We start from the raw sequence: 15,814 nt of genomic DNA, 5'->3' as shown, positions 1-15,814 counted from the left end.
TTTATACTTATATCCTGCAACTTTACTGAAGGAATCTGCTCTATTTATTTATATTTTCATCTGTGCATTTCTTAGCATTTTCTATATAGAAATACAGACCATCCACTAATAGTAAGGGTTTTACTTCCTCCTTAGCAATCTGGATGTCTTTTATTTTATTTTCTCCCATCATTTCTCTGAACATTATCCACTACAATGTTAAATAGAAATGTCTGGAGCAGACATCTTGTCTTACTCCTGATTTTCAGAGGAAAGCCGTAAATCATTTTGTGTGAAATATTATATTAACTGTAGGTTTTTCATAGCTGCCATTTATCAAGTTGTGAAATTTCTCTTTCATTCTTGGTTTGCTTAGGTTGTTTTTCTCATGAAAGGGATTTATCAATGGTTGTTCCTGCATCACTGAGATGACCATGTGGTTGTTGTATTTTATTTTGTTAAGATAGTGTATTAATCAGCATTGGATTGACTTTGCATGTAAGACTAATCTATTCCTGAGATAAATTTATGTGAACATGATGTACAATCATTTTATTTTATTTTTTTTAAAGAGAGAGGAGAGAGAGAGAGAGAAAATTTTTCTAATATTTATTTTTTAGTTCTCAGCGGACACAACATCTTTGTTTGTATGTGGTGCTGAGGATCGAACCCCGGCCGCACACATGCCAGGCGAGCACACTACAGCTTGAGCCACATCCCCAGCCCTGTAAAATCATTTTATATGTTTCTGATTGATTTAATAATATTTTGATAATTTTTCATCTAGATTCAGGAAATGTAGGAAGTATTTGTTCCTTGTTTCTTTTTATTTATTTTTTAATGGGGGTTGAAAAAAATTGTGTTAATTCTTCATTAATTTTTTGATAGAATGCACCAGAAAAGCCATCTAATTCTGGACTTTCCTTTGTGAGAAATGTTTTGAAACTAATTTTTTCTCTTTGTTATAGGTCTATACAAATTTTCTATTTCTTCTTGAGTCAGTTTCAATAATGTCTATTTTCCTAGAACTCTGTTCGTTTTTTCTATTATCTAATTTGTCAGCGTGCAATTGTTCATACTATTCCTTTAGAAAGTCTGCCTGTCATCTATCTACCTACCCACCTGGCAGTAATGTCTTTTTTTTTTTATTCACTATTTTGGTGAGTTCTGTTCACTCGCTTAAACTTCATCAGAATAGATGTTTGAATTTTGTTGATCTTTTCAAAGAATAGAATTTTTGCTTCATTGGTTTTCTATTGTTTTTCTATTTTCCCTTTCATATGTCCACCCTAAATTTTATTATTTCTTCCTTCTACTTTCTTTGAATTTAACCTGCTCTTCTCTTTTCAGTGTTTTAAATGGTGAAAATTTAGATAATTTTAGATCTTTTCCAATGTAGGCATTTGTAGATATAAAGTGACCTAAACACTGTATTAGCTGCATCAAATGAATTTTAACATGATGTGTTTCCATTCTTGTTCATTTTATGACACTTTCTGATTTCTGTGTGATTCACTGTTTGAATAACTATTTATTTAGGAATATGTTGTTTAAGTGTTCATTTATCTGCTAATTTTTAAAATTTACTTCTAACATAATTCCTTTTGTGCTAGAGAATATATTTCATATGATATAGTCATCTTACTTTTATTGAGATCTGTTTTATAGTCAAATATATGGCATTATTCTTTATAACTTTTAACGTGCATTTGGAAAGAATATATATTCCTTTGCCTTCTTGCTATTTGTTTTCTGTATTTGTTTCCTCTCTTTCTCCATTATTGCCTTTTGTCTTAAGTCGATAGTTTACAGTGTGCCATTTAAATTTTGCTGTTTATTTTGTTACATTTTTGTCATATTCTTAATGAATGCCCAGAGATAAAATTGATATCATACATCTGTCAGCCTAGTTCTTATTAACATCTATAATTTCAGTATCATAAGAACATTTCCCCCAATATAGATCTGTTCCCTTCCTGATCCTTTATGCTATTATTGTCACATAAGTGACTTCTTTATATGATGTGTGCCCATCAGCACAGGCTTATGATTGTTGCTTTATGTAATTTTTGAAAATTAGATAGAAAAAAACAATTATAAGCAAAAATTACATTTATAATGTCTGATAAGTATTAATACAGAGACCTTTACTAGTGTTTTCAATTCGTGCACGTTTAAGTTATTATATAGAGTCCTTTCATTTCAGGCTAAAGGTTTCTCTTGAGCATTTCTTGGATGAGGGCTATGACAGCAAAGCATTCTCTGGCCTTTTTAAACATGGAAATGTGGTAATTTCTCCATATTTTATACTTGTAATAGTTTTACTGATATCTAATTACTAAATCATACAATTCACCAATCTGACATGTACAACTCCATAGTTTTTGCTGTATTCACGATTTATGCCACCATGCCCCCAAACAATTTTAAAATACATTATCACCCCAAAATGAAAACTCTGTGACCTTGTGTAAGGAAAGTAATCAGATCCAATTCCCTCATTGTGTGTCTCTTGACAGATAGTATGTTTAATATCAAACTTCCTCAAATTTCTTATTGTCAAATATCTGTATCTTTCCTTTTGTTCCCATTATTGTACAATCATTTCATTAACTATAGTCACAAAACTATACTGAGATCCCAGTGCTCATTATTCTTATGTCAGAAACTTTGCCCCTATCCATTCATCTACTGAAGGGAATCTGGATTGGTTCTACAATTTAGCTACCATGAATTGTGCTGCTATGAACATTGATATGGCTGTGTCCATGTAGTATGTTGTTTGTAAGTCCTTTGGGTATAAACTGAGGAGTGGGATAGCTGGGTCAAATGGCGGTTCCATTCCCAGTTTTCCAAGGAATCTCCATACTGCTTTTCAGATTGGCTGCACCAATTTGTAGTCCTACCAGCAATGCATGAGTGTGTCTTTTTCCCCACATCCTTGCCAACACTTATTGTTGTTTGTATTCTTGATAGCTGCCATTCTGACTACAGTAAGATGAAATCTGAGAGTAGTTTTGATTTGCATTTCTCTAATTGCTAGAGATGCTGAACATTTTTTTCATATGTTTGTTGATTGATTGTATATCCTTTTCTGAGAAGTGTTCAGTTCCTTGGCCCATTTATTGATTAGGTTATTTGTTTTTTTGCTGTTAAGGTTTTTGAGTGATATATATATATATACACACACATATATATATATATACATATATATATATATATATATATATGTATATATATATATATATATATATATCAACATCATAGAGATTAGTTCTGTATCTGATGTGCATGTGGTAAAAATTTGCTCCCATTCAGGAGGCTCTTCTATTTACCTGATTATTTCTTTAGCTGAGAAGCAGCTTTTTAGTTCAAATCCATCCCATTTATTGATTCTTGGTTTTGATTCTTGCGCTATAGGAATCTTATTAAGGAAGTTGGTGCCTAATCTGACATGATAAAGCTTTGGGCCTATTTTTTCTTCTATTAGGCACAAAGTCTCTGGTTTAATTTCTAGGTTCTTGACCCACTTTGAGTTGAGTTGTGTGCATGGTGAGAGACAGGGGCTTAATTTCATTTTGTTGCTTATGGGTTTCCAGTTTTCTCCAATGTATGTTTTTGGTGCCTTTGTCTAATATAAGATAACTTTGTAGATATGTGGGTTAGTCTCTGTGTTCTTTATTCGCTACCATTGGTCTACAAGTCTATTTTGGTGCCAATTCCACGCTTTGATTGTTACTATTGCTCTGTAGTATTTTTTTAAGGTCTGGTGTAGTAATGCCACCAGCTTCACTCTTCTTACTAATGATTGCTTTGGCTATTCTGGGTCTCTTATTTTTTTTCAGATGAATTTCATGATTACTTTTTCTAATTCTATGAGGTATATAATTGAGATTTTGATTGGGATTGCATTGAATCTGTATAGTGCTTTTGGTAGTATGCTCATTTGGGCAATATTAACACTGCCTATCCAAACAAAGGCACTATGGAACTCAATGATACAATCAATAACTTAGATTTAACTGACATATATAGAATATGTTATCCATCAGCCAGTGAATACACTTTCTTCTCAGCAGCACATGGATCCTTTTCTAAAATAGCCACAAAGTAAATCTTAGTAAATACAAAACATAAAGATACTATACTGCATTCTCTCAGACCACAATGGAATGAAATTAGAAATCAGTGATAAAATAAAAACAATAAAAGGTACTCCAACACCTGGAGACTAAATAACATGCTACTGAATGAACAATGGGCTGCAAAAGACATCAAGGAAGGGATCAAAAAGTTCTTAGTGGTAAATGAGTAAACGGATACTATGTATTGAAATCTCTGGGGCCCTATGAAGGCAGTTGGAAGGGGAAAGTTCATTGCATGGAGTTCATGCCTTTAAAGAAGAAAAAGAAAACAAATAAATGACCTAATATTACAACTCAAAGCCCTCGAAAAAGAAGAACAAATCTACCCCCAAAACAGTAGAAGACAGGACATAATTAAAATCAGAGCTGAAATCAATGAAATTGAAACAAAAGAAACAACTGAAAAAATTGACAAAACAAGAAGTTAGTTCTTTGAAAAAATAAATAAAATTCATAAACCATTAGCCATGCTAATGAATAGAAGGAGAGAGAAAACTCAAATTACTAACATCCATGATAAAAAAGCAATATTATGATTGATACTAAAGAAATACAGAAGATAATTAGAAATTATTTTGAAATGGATGGATACACAGCTGAGTTCTTACAGGACCTTTAAAGAAGAATTAACACCAGTACTTCTCAAACTATTCCATAAAATAGAAAAAGAGGGAGCACTTCCAAACACATTCTATGAGGCCAATATCACCCTGACTCCAAAATCAGAGAAGGACACATCAAAGAAAGAGAACTTCAGACCAATATCTCTAATAAATATAGATGCAAACATTCTCAATAAAATTCTGACAAATCATATACAAAAACATATCAAAAAGATAGGGCACCATGACAAGTAGGGTTCATCCCAGGGATGCAAGGTTGGTTCAATATATGAAAATCAATAAATGTAATTCACACATCAATAGACTCAAAGATAAAAATAATATGATCATCTCAAAAGATGTGGCGAAAGCATTTGATAAAATACAGCATCCCTTCATGTTCAAAATGATAGAAAAACTAGGGATATCAGGAACACACCTCAACATTGTAAAGGCTATCTATGCTAAGCCCCAGGCCAACATCATTCTAAATGGAGAAAAATTGGAAGCATTCCCTCTAAAAACTGGAACAAAACAGGGATGCCCTCTTTTACCACTTTTATTTAACACAATTCTTGAAATTCTATCCAGAGCAATCAGACAGTTGTTGATTTTTAAAATTACATTTTATTTTTCATCAATATGTATTAATTATATTTATTAATGGAGTTCAGGGTGAGATTATACTGCATTATTTATAGGGTACACTAATCAAATCTGGAATCTCTTTATTTTATTTCCCACCCTCCTAATCTCTAGTAATCACCATTGTACATTCAGTTCAATATTTTAGCTTCCACATATGATAATAAATATCTTCTACTTGTGTTTTTAGGTTCCAACACTTAACATAATATCCTTCAATTCCATCCATTTTGCTACTAATGACATAATTTCTTTCTTTTTCATAGCTGAATAATATTCCTCTGTGTGTGTGTGTGCTTGTGTGTGTGTGTATGATTTTCTTTATCCATTCATTAGCTGATGGGAACCTATGCTGATCCATATCTTAGTTATGTGAATACTGCCACAATAAACAGGGACATCTACTTATTTCCTTTGGATATACGTCTTAGAACTGAGAGAATTGGATTATATGGTAGATGTATTTTTATTTTGGAAGAGGACTCCATACAGTTTTCCATAATGGCTATAATAATTTACATTCTCACTAACAGTATGAGAGATCCTTTTTATCCATATCTTCACCAGCATTTGTTATGTGATTTCAACCATCAGTTTTATTGAGGCTTGCTTACACATGCCACATTGCTTCTCTCTTGCTGCTTTTAAGATTCTCTTTGTCTTTTGAAAGTTTGATTACACTGTATCAATTTATGGGTAACTTAAAGATTATCCTGTTTATAATAGATTGTTGAGCATTTGGGATTTGTAAATGTATGTTTTCAAACAAATTTGGACCATTATTTCTGTAACTGTTTTTCTGCTTGTTTTCCTCTTTCCCCTCCTCTTGGTAATCCCATAATATGGATGCTGGTATGCTGTCACAGATCTGTGAAGCTCTGTTCATTTGTTTTCCTCCCCACCTCCCCCTTTCCCACAGGTTGGACAGTTTCAGTTGTTCCCTCTTAGAGTTTGATGATTTCTTTTCTCCACCTGTTCAAATATCTGTTATGCCTCTATATTGGATTTTCCATTTCAGTTTTTGTACTTTTCAACTCAAGAGTTCTTATTTGGTTCTTTTTTATCATTTATCTCTCTCCCTCTTGATGATTTGGTGACATGACATTCTCATACTTACATTTATTTCTATTGATGTGATTTCCTTTTTGTCTCTGGACATATCTAAAATAGCTTATTTAAAGTCTTTTGCCTATTAAGCCCAACCTTTAGGCTCCCCAAGAGACAGTTTCTCTGGATTGTGTTTTTCTATATGCAGACTATGCTTTCTTTTCATATCTCACCATTTGTTATAAACTGAACATTTTATATTCTATAATGTGACAACTCTGGAAATCAAACTTTTCCTTCTCCCTAGGGATTGTTGCTATTACTGTACTTTTTATTGTGTAATAACTTGTCTGGATAAATTATGTAAAATCAATACTTTGTCATATGTGGCCAAAAGTTTTTGCTCAGTTAGCTTGGTAGTTCATTAATGATTGAACAACCCCTGGAATTGATGCGTCTGCCAGTCTTTGCCCAGTGGTTCTATATGTTTGACCACATTTTTGGTGCTCTTGGGGATTACAATGTTGTCTTCACTTTTACCTTCTGTTGATATGGTGCCTCAAACCCTTGTCAGTTCCTTCCTGAGCATAAGCATAGCCCTGTGCAGACACATGATATACATTCTGAGAAATATAGTGAAACCTTTTTCCTTGTCAGCTTTTCCTTTTAAACTTTTTGCTCAGTTTATTGTTTACCCTAACTGTTATGTATTACTTCAGGCAGCCAAAATGTTAAACAATTGACTATAAATCTTTTTTGACAAATGTCCCTGGGGCAGGGCCTTTTCATACTGGTGAATTCTGCATCATATCTGGTAAAGTCAACCTTGCAATTGGCTCTTCCTGGGAACCACTAGATGGGTCAAATAGTGACAATACCTCAGGAATGAGGCTTTAAAAGATTTCCAGCCTCATTTTGCCCCCTCTAGTCTGCTGGTTTCACGGGTGATTGAAGGCTATTGATTTCAGGGTAGTGAGGAGCTGAGGAGAGAAGGATTGAAATAGGACAAACTTTCTGTTCTTACCAAGATTCAGCCATTTTTTTTATTGAATAAAATCTCCCCAGATTGCTGCTCTGGCCAATTTCCAAAGTTCTAAAAGAGTTGATTCTGATAATATCTGCCAATTTTCTCATTGCTTTTATGAGAGAGAAAATGTTCAGACACTCTTTAGTCACCATGTTGATGACAGCACTCATAATGTTGTTCTCTAACAACAATAACAACAACAAAAAATAAAAGATTAAAAAAAACCCATAGTTTGAACCAGGTGTCGTGGCACACACCTGTAATCACAGTGACTCGGAAAGCTGAGGTAGGATAATCATAAGTTAAGGACCAGCCTCAGCAACTTAGCCAGGGCCTAAGCAATTTAGTGAGAACCTGTCTCTAAATAAAATATTTTAAAAAACTGGGGATGTGGTTAAACCCCCTTGGGTTCAATCCCAGGTACCTCCCCCCCAAAGAGAGAGAGAAAAAGAGAGAGAGAGAGAGAGAGAGAGAGAGAGAGAGAGAGAGAGAGAGGTAGTTTGATATTTGGGAGAAATGCTTGACTAGTATATAAATCCTATATTATTTTGTAGGTTCTTACCATGTGAACACTTTTATATATATAATGCACTAATCTATTAGGAAAATTTAACAATGATTCTGAGGAGTTATTGGATCCCAAGTGCCCCATCAGGCAATTAGTGATTTTTATTCCTTCGGATTTCATCATTTCAATCCAATCAACAAGGCCACCATCAATAATCACCGAAGAGAAAAACATGGTTATAACAGAACTGAGGGAAGTAGAAAGGATGTCATCTGCAAGATCCCAAATAGAAGTGTTTGGGGCCAGATAAAGGAAACTATGATAAGGGCTGGCTCCAAATTAGTTTTCTCACTTCCACCCTCTCATCCTCATAGGGCAAAGAGCAATAGTAGACAGAACTCAAAGTCTACTTGGCTAAAAGTTTGCCTAAGGCAGGTAATGGCCTGGCCTATACCCTAGGTAGGTGTACTGCAGGGCCTCATTTGCTTGTGGGAGAGTAGTACCCAGATAGACAACAAGAAAGAAGCCTGGCACATATTTTTTAAATGGTTAAAAAATAAAAGTTTCTTATGATACTTTTCTGTTTCAAGGGCTTTTTTTTTAAATAGCGAGATACACATATCTTCTGTTATCCAGTATAAAGTTACAAATGAAAATGGAAAATGTTCATCAATCACATTAAATGAAAATACTGCAATGTTTTACAATATATGCACAGTGTTTTTTAAATTAGCAAAATACATTCATATTTGTTTTCTTTTTTAGCATTTATAATCATGGACTGTGACAGATATAATAATCATGGATGTAGGTAACATTTCCCACGTTTTAGGGGCAGTATAACCAAGACCTAGGAAGGACCCATAAAATTATAAGACAAAGTAAGATTCAAGTCCAGTTTTCTGACTATTTATTCAATGCATTATCCACTGCCTGAACCTTAATTAAAATCAAAGAATCAAGAATTTACCAGAGTTTCACCTCTCCTCTTTGTTTTATGGATACTTATATTTTTAATCCATCAAATATTTGATTCCAGTGTTTTTAGAAATGATATGTGACCCTTAGCTTGGCTTCACCAGAATATTTGCAACACAATTTAAAGCTCTGTTAAGAGCACAATGGGACAGGATACTTTGAGGAGCAGAGTTGTCTCTAGGATGATTCTTCTGACACCAAACCTGGAGTTGAAAGGCAGAATGGCCCCATGATGTTCCATCTTCACTCACACAAAAAATAATGATGATAAAATAAAATAAATTTTTTAAAAAGAAAGAAGATATTGCTATTTTATGTAGGGAAAGGGAACTGCTTGGAGAATTTGAATGATGTAAGTTTGTATTCAAGCTTTAAAGATGAAAGGTATCACTTCTTACCCATTAGCCTCGTAGGATGATGAGATCCTGCATGTGCCTTGCCACTTCAAAGGGTCACTGGAACACAACTTCCAGGAAAGACTGCCTAAAAGTATTTGTGTGCAGGAGATGCATTCTCTCCAGGGCCATCCTTCAACATGCTTGTAGATTGCTGCCACTTTTAGTCTTTACTAAACTTTTTGAGGAAACTTGTAATGTTTAGATTTCTAGGCAGCTCTCCTGTATGAGACCATAAGGATTTTCTACCATTCTTCAGACCTGGTTTGAATTTCCAGGGGTTAGACCAGTGTTTGCTCTTCTTGCTTAAATACATATGCATATGAGTTTAGTGATCAAGAGGTAAATGTGCATTCGGGCTTCAATTTCTGGAAACTGCTTTGCAGAAAGGCTATCTTGATGGCTGAGTCAGTTGTCCAGAGAAGTTAGAGGTGGGCCCTGGAGAAGCATTAAGAATGCTAAGTGAGATTACTTCTTTGGTACTCCCAGAAAGAGAAAGGGCGTTGGACAGAGCTCTGTGTGGGGTGGTAAATAATATGTAATTATTTGCAAATCAGCCTTAAGGCAAGACAGTGCCAACATCTCCTATTCATTCTGTTTACCAGGGGAATACTTCCTAACCAATTGGATATTTCCCAAGGATATTATTTTTATATTATGTCATTCCCAAAATGATGATTCTGAGATTTCTGCCTAATGTTGTCTTTAATATTTAAACCGTAAACCATAAATACTGCTGTTTTGGTTCTTAATCTTATCCAGTGTACTAGAGACTAAAAAAATATTTCCATTTTCAGTGATTTAGGAGAGGTCAGAGTTGGGAAGATCTTCCTATTCCAGTTACTTGTGGAGTGTTTTTAATATAACCAACTATTAGCAGTGTAATTGGCCATCTTCCAAAAGCCTCCTGTTTGCCTGATGCAAAGTTGGATCTTTCCTAAGCCTGTTGGCTTGAAGTCTCTCTGGGGTCAACTTCACATTTCCTTACTCCTTGCAATTTCCTTGGGTAAACAAGCCCAAAGAATTTTCTGTTTCTATCCTCTTCCACTTGCATTTGGAATCTAGTAACCAAGTGCAGTATCTAGTTTCCCCTAATTTGCATAAGCAATTCCATTCTTACATTAACTTTTTCTCTAGGTATATAACAACTGCTTCCATACCACTCTTATTTCTTTACATAAGTTAGTACACACACACATACCCCATAAAAGGATGCATAAACACAACTATTGGTTAAATGTTTTAATCAAATGTTCCCAGAAATCTACATTCAAAAGAGAAGATCCTCTCATAATGATTATATTCTTAACATTAATTAAAAATAATATTTTTAGAACTTGAACTGAAAAATATGTATATTATGCAAATTCTGAAGAAAACAACAAAAACCTTGACATAGCTTGTGTGCTTTATGTTATATAGGATTACACTCACGGTTTTCAAGGATTCACTAAGGCACAATTTTGTAGCCTCTACAATATCCTGTAACTGCTAAGATAACTAGAATAAGAATAATACTTTATCAAGTTATGATACATCTATCTATTCCCTACAGAATTTATATGTGCTTTCAGTGTTTTTCACAGGTACTAAATATATGGGGAAAATTTTACTTTATTTCTCCCATATAAGAAAGAAGGAAGCATAAATATATAGACATATTATCACTCTTATCTTTAGTAATAATCATGAGCACACATACTTTCTTGTAAAGCTAAAAAGAGAATGATAAAACTAAGTGTGAATGTTGAGCTTGACCTGAGCCCTCTGCTTTTAGAAAAAAATAAAAGTTAAGGAATCCACCCCCATAATTCTGATTTTCAGAAATCCCTTCTACCTTCTGTGTTCCAGGAAGTAGCTTACCACTGAGAACCACCCTTTCTCCAATGCCTGATGTAAGATTCCTTGTCCATTCTTTGGCATGACTCACATAAGACTCACAGCTGACCTCCTTACTTACCTGTAATGAGGCCAAACATAGACATTTATTTATCATGAACCAGAAACAAACCCCTTCAACAACTTTTTCTTCAATTATTACCTGAGATTATAACTTCCCTCCCCACTAAAACTAGCCAGACACAGAAATGAATATTTCCTGTTTGGTTTCCTGAGACTTCACTGGTTGCTAAACAATCTCAAAGGTACCCCACGTTGTATCCAGCTTTTTATCACCGTGACCAATATACCTGAAAAGAACAACTTAGAGGAAGAAAAGTTTATTTGAACTAACAGTCTCAGAAGGCTTAGTACTAGGACAACTCCATTGCTCTGGGGCTGAGGTGAGGCAGAATATCATGGCAGAAGGCATGATGGAAAAGCTGCTAAGTTCATGGCAGCCAGGAAGCAGAGAGAGGGAGAGGGAGGGTGGTGGGAGGGAGGGAAGAAGGGCCCAGGGATAGTTATAGTCCAATGCCATGTCCGCAGTGAGCTACCATCTCTAGCCACATTTCACTGGCCTACAGTTTCCCCTCAGTAGTCCATTTAAATTATTTATTCATCAAAAGGATTAATCCACTAAGAGGATTAATCCACTGCAAAGTAACAGCCCCCACAAGCTAATCATTGTTTAACATCTCCACCTCTGAAACTTGTTTTATTAGGCACCCTGCTTTGAAAATATGAGGTTTTCCTGGATATTAAAGATTCAGACCATAACATCCCAAGTCCCTCCCTAAGAGAATCAAAAGATAAACAAACCACTGTGCTGAGACATTCTGATCAGCAGACCTGGGGCATCTCTTCATTGAACAAAATCAATGTCCTTACTTGTTCTGCTTTTGTCTTTGGCATTGATGATGCTCAGCAAAACTACAACTCTTAAGAAGATGCTCAGATAATTCTGAATAAAACTCTGAAGGCAGTTGATAACTTAACCACCAAAAACAGTCCCTGAACAATCCTTTTATCTTTACCATATCCTATTGGCATTATTGTTGCACCCCATCACATGAACACTTAAATGTTCATTGGTGCCTTTGTTCACTTTATTTAAAATAGAGGATCATTTTCCTCCTTGCTGTGAAAATCTCAAAGACAAGATAAAAACCAGGTTTTCTTTTTTTAATATTTATTTTTTAGTTTTCGGTGGACACAACATCTTTATTTTATTTTATATATGGATCAAACCCAGTGCCCCGCGCATGACAGGCGAGCGCGTTACTGTTTGAGCCACATCCCCAACCCCCCAAAAAACAGGTTTTCTAAGTCTTGGGAATCCCTTAGAGTATCTATCTCAGAAGGGATGGGCATTGTTAGCCATTTTGGGTTCTGTTGATATTTTTTTTCTAAATAAACTAGGTGGTGTTTTCCTTTCTTTTTTTTCAATTTAAAAGCACAAAGCAAGTTTTGTTCTCCTGAAATACCCTTTCTTAGCAATAACAGATGTGCCAAATCTGCTATGAGTATCAACACTTACTCCTTGGAAATTCTGTGGATTTCCTTTGAGAAGGACATGGTGGTAGGGATGGCACACAAGGCATGGAATGAATGTACATTCATCACCGGTGGCCCTAATGATACTGATTTTCCATGGTACCCCTTTATTGATCCTGAAGTCCATACACCCCACCAAGATCCAACTTGTTAAAATCAACAATGCAAGTGCCAAACTCCTGTGACTATCTCCTGCATAAAGAGGGCTCCTTAGATAATGCTTGTATTTGTCAGCTTTGCATTACTACCACTAAATACCTGAGGCAGCCAACTTAATAAAGAGAAATGGTTAATTTAGGTCACGATTTTAGAGGTTATGTCCAAGATCAAGCAGCCTCATTGATTTGGGCCTCTGGTGAGGGTGATGGATGGCAATGGAAGAAGCATGCATTGGAGCCAGCAGTCATGCCTCAAGCCAAGGACAGAAAGCAGCTTAGGCTAGATTCCACAACCCACTTTATAGGCACACACCCAATGACATAAAGACTTCCATTAGCCTCCACCTGCTAAAGGTCCATAGCATCCTCTCTGAGGATGAAACCTCTATATATGGACTTTGGGGAGATAATCAGATTACATACAAATGATAGCAATATTCCATTCAGAATTCACTGGTTGCTAAACAATCTCAAAGGTACCCCATGTTGTATCCAGCTTTTCTATTTAATGTCTATTTTCATTAAATAGTACTTGCTACTATTTCTGGGGTGCCTTTCATATGCCAAACACAGCACTGGGCACAACACATGTGACATTTTTCAACTGTGCAACCACATGCTGAAAGTCATATTCAAGCCTGATTGACTCCAGAATCTCTGCTCTTTCCCCTTGACTTATGATTGAACTATGTAAAGAAAAAAAATTTCTGGATCCAATACACAAAAGAGAGAGAGTTTGTAGAGCACTGAAAACCTCCAGAGACCACCAATAATTCTTAGAAGAGATTTCGAGTTGAGAAAGGAAACTCTAAGCTTATACTTATGACTTTAAGTACTATATTAGGAAAAAAAAAAGAGAGAAAGTTAGGGTTATGTTGAGTGTGGCAGCTATGGTGGCCAGGGTCTCAGGGACTGGCACCAAGGCTGGGTATTCTCTGAACAGTTTAGCAGGGAGTCCCCTTTGTGTCAGCATAAAGTAAACCAGTAAAGAATTGTGGAAAATTTTGTTTTCTCCCATCAAGTGATATGAAGGTTTCATGCCCAAATCGAAGAAAGCAGAATGTAGATTTCCAGAAAACACAGGTGAGATGAAGCCAAAGTGTTATTTATACAAACAAAAAATCACATCAACTCTTTCTGAGTGCAGCTGTTTTTCACTGCCTTTCTTAGGGATAATGAAGCTTGAGTCAAAGATGTTTTTCCTTGGTTAAGAGAAAGCATTTCTGAGAGGCAGCTTTGCCTCTCCTCCATGCCTGCAGCTTCTCTCACTCTCACCCCCAACTAAGAGAGATGGCAAACTTGTGAACCATCACGTGGTCAAGTGGAATCCACTGTGTGGTCCAGAGGGAGGAAAAGAGAGCGGGAACTCCCCTCCTTTGTTTCAGACTGTGCTGAGAAGACATCTTGGATCTCACAAAGCCTGGGGTCCTCTGAGGGAACTTGATTTGTGAATTGTCAAGATAAACTTCCACTTACTAGTTCTCCAATCCTAAATCATAAAAATAACAACAACAATCCAAAATAAGGGAATTTTACTGTGTAGTCATAAAAAAATCAGAATCTGCCAGTGTTCCGTAGAAAGGCAAAAAAAAAAATAATAATAATAATAACAAAGAGATCAAAACCAGATAGACAAACAGCAAACGTGACTCTGAACGCTAAGAATGAAGTATCCACATGAATATGAGAAGGTAGAGGTAGTTGGAATTCAGGGTAAAAGAAAGAATTCAGACATGTGTCTGGGACACCAACATTCTTCAGCACTATTCTCCAGTTCATTTCCACTTCTGTTCTCCTCTGTGCTTGCCCTATTATATTCCTCTGGATGCTATTGTTGTGGCATGGCTTCATGCCTTCAGGTGATGGCAAACACTGAACACACAGAGCCTCTCCTGCCACAGGTCACTTGGGCCAGCTCTTTGACCTGAGATTCCTGAGCCTTGTGTCACTGAGTACCCCAATCCAAATAGGATCTACCTAATATCTGGGGTTCCCTGAGTCCCCTCTCACTGAACTTAAAATAAGAGGGCTGTGTACTTTTGATCTTCCCCCTTTGAACTCAGATCACGGTTCTGCTAAAGAAATGCTCTTCATGAAAATCCTCCTTCCATACATCCAGTCCTTAGTTAACCTATTTTGAAATTTAGATTATCTTCTGGCAACTCCTGCTGAAATTTCACATCTATTTTTTTCTTAGCGCCTCTTTCAAAACTTCTAATTCCACATCCTGCTATAGAGTAATCAGCATTTCTTAATTTATGATAGAGCAATTTGGCAACATTCCAAATTCCTTAAGCCTTTGAATATTGTTACAATCATCTTTTGTGACTAGGATATAGTTAGAATGGAAATTCTTCATTTTTGCACTTTCTGAGTTTTCCTTTGTATAGTTCATGTATCTTATTGTTCATTTTATTTACATTGGATTGCAATTCATAAATCCTTAAAGTCAAGAGGTTATGAATAGTGCAATCCATGCTGGGGGAATTTTCTAGTACATTTTTGTGCTGATTGTTTACATCAAGAGTCTTCAAGAGCACACAAGAAACCATAAAAATTAGGTAACTTGTTGACACTTGAGAAGAAAATAATCAGCTTTTCTTTTTAAATAGCCACCAGAATTACAACAGAATGCTTGTTATTCTATTCACAGCACTGGACAAAACTAAGAAAGAATGAGGAAATAGGTAACCATATGGAAGAGGGTGAACTTTATCCATTGTCTCATATTTACTCTGTGAAATGAGTTGAGGTTTCACACGGACTATATACATGACTCCAGTGGACATTAAAAATAATATTAGGGGCTGGGGTTGTGGCTCAGGGGTAGAGAACTTTCCCAGCATGTGTGAGGCACTGGGTTCGATCCTCAGTACCATATAAATATAAATAAAT

The sequence above is a fragment of the Spermophilus citellus genome (genome assembly GCF_964194105.1).
Source record: "Spermophilus citellus genome assembly, chromosome: 12".
In the NCBI taxonomy this organism is placed as follows: Eukaryota; Metazoa; Chordata; class Mammalia; order Rodentia; family Sciuridae; genus Spermophilus; species Spermophilus citellus.
The sequence above is the reverse complement of the archived record's forward strand: the minus strand, read 5'-3'. Positions refer to the sequence as shown.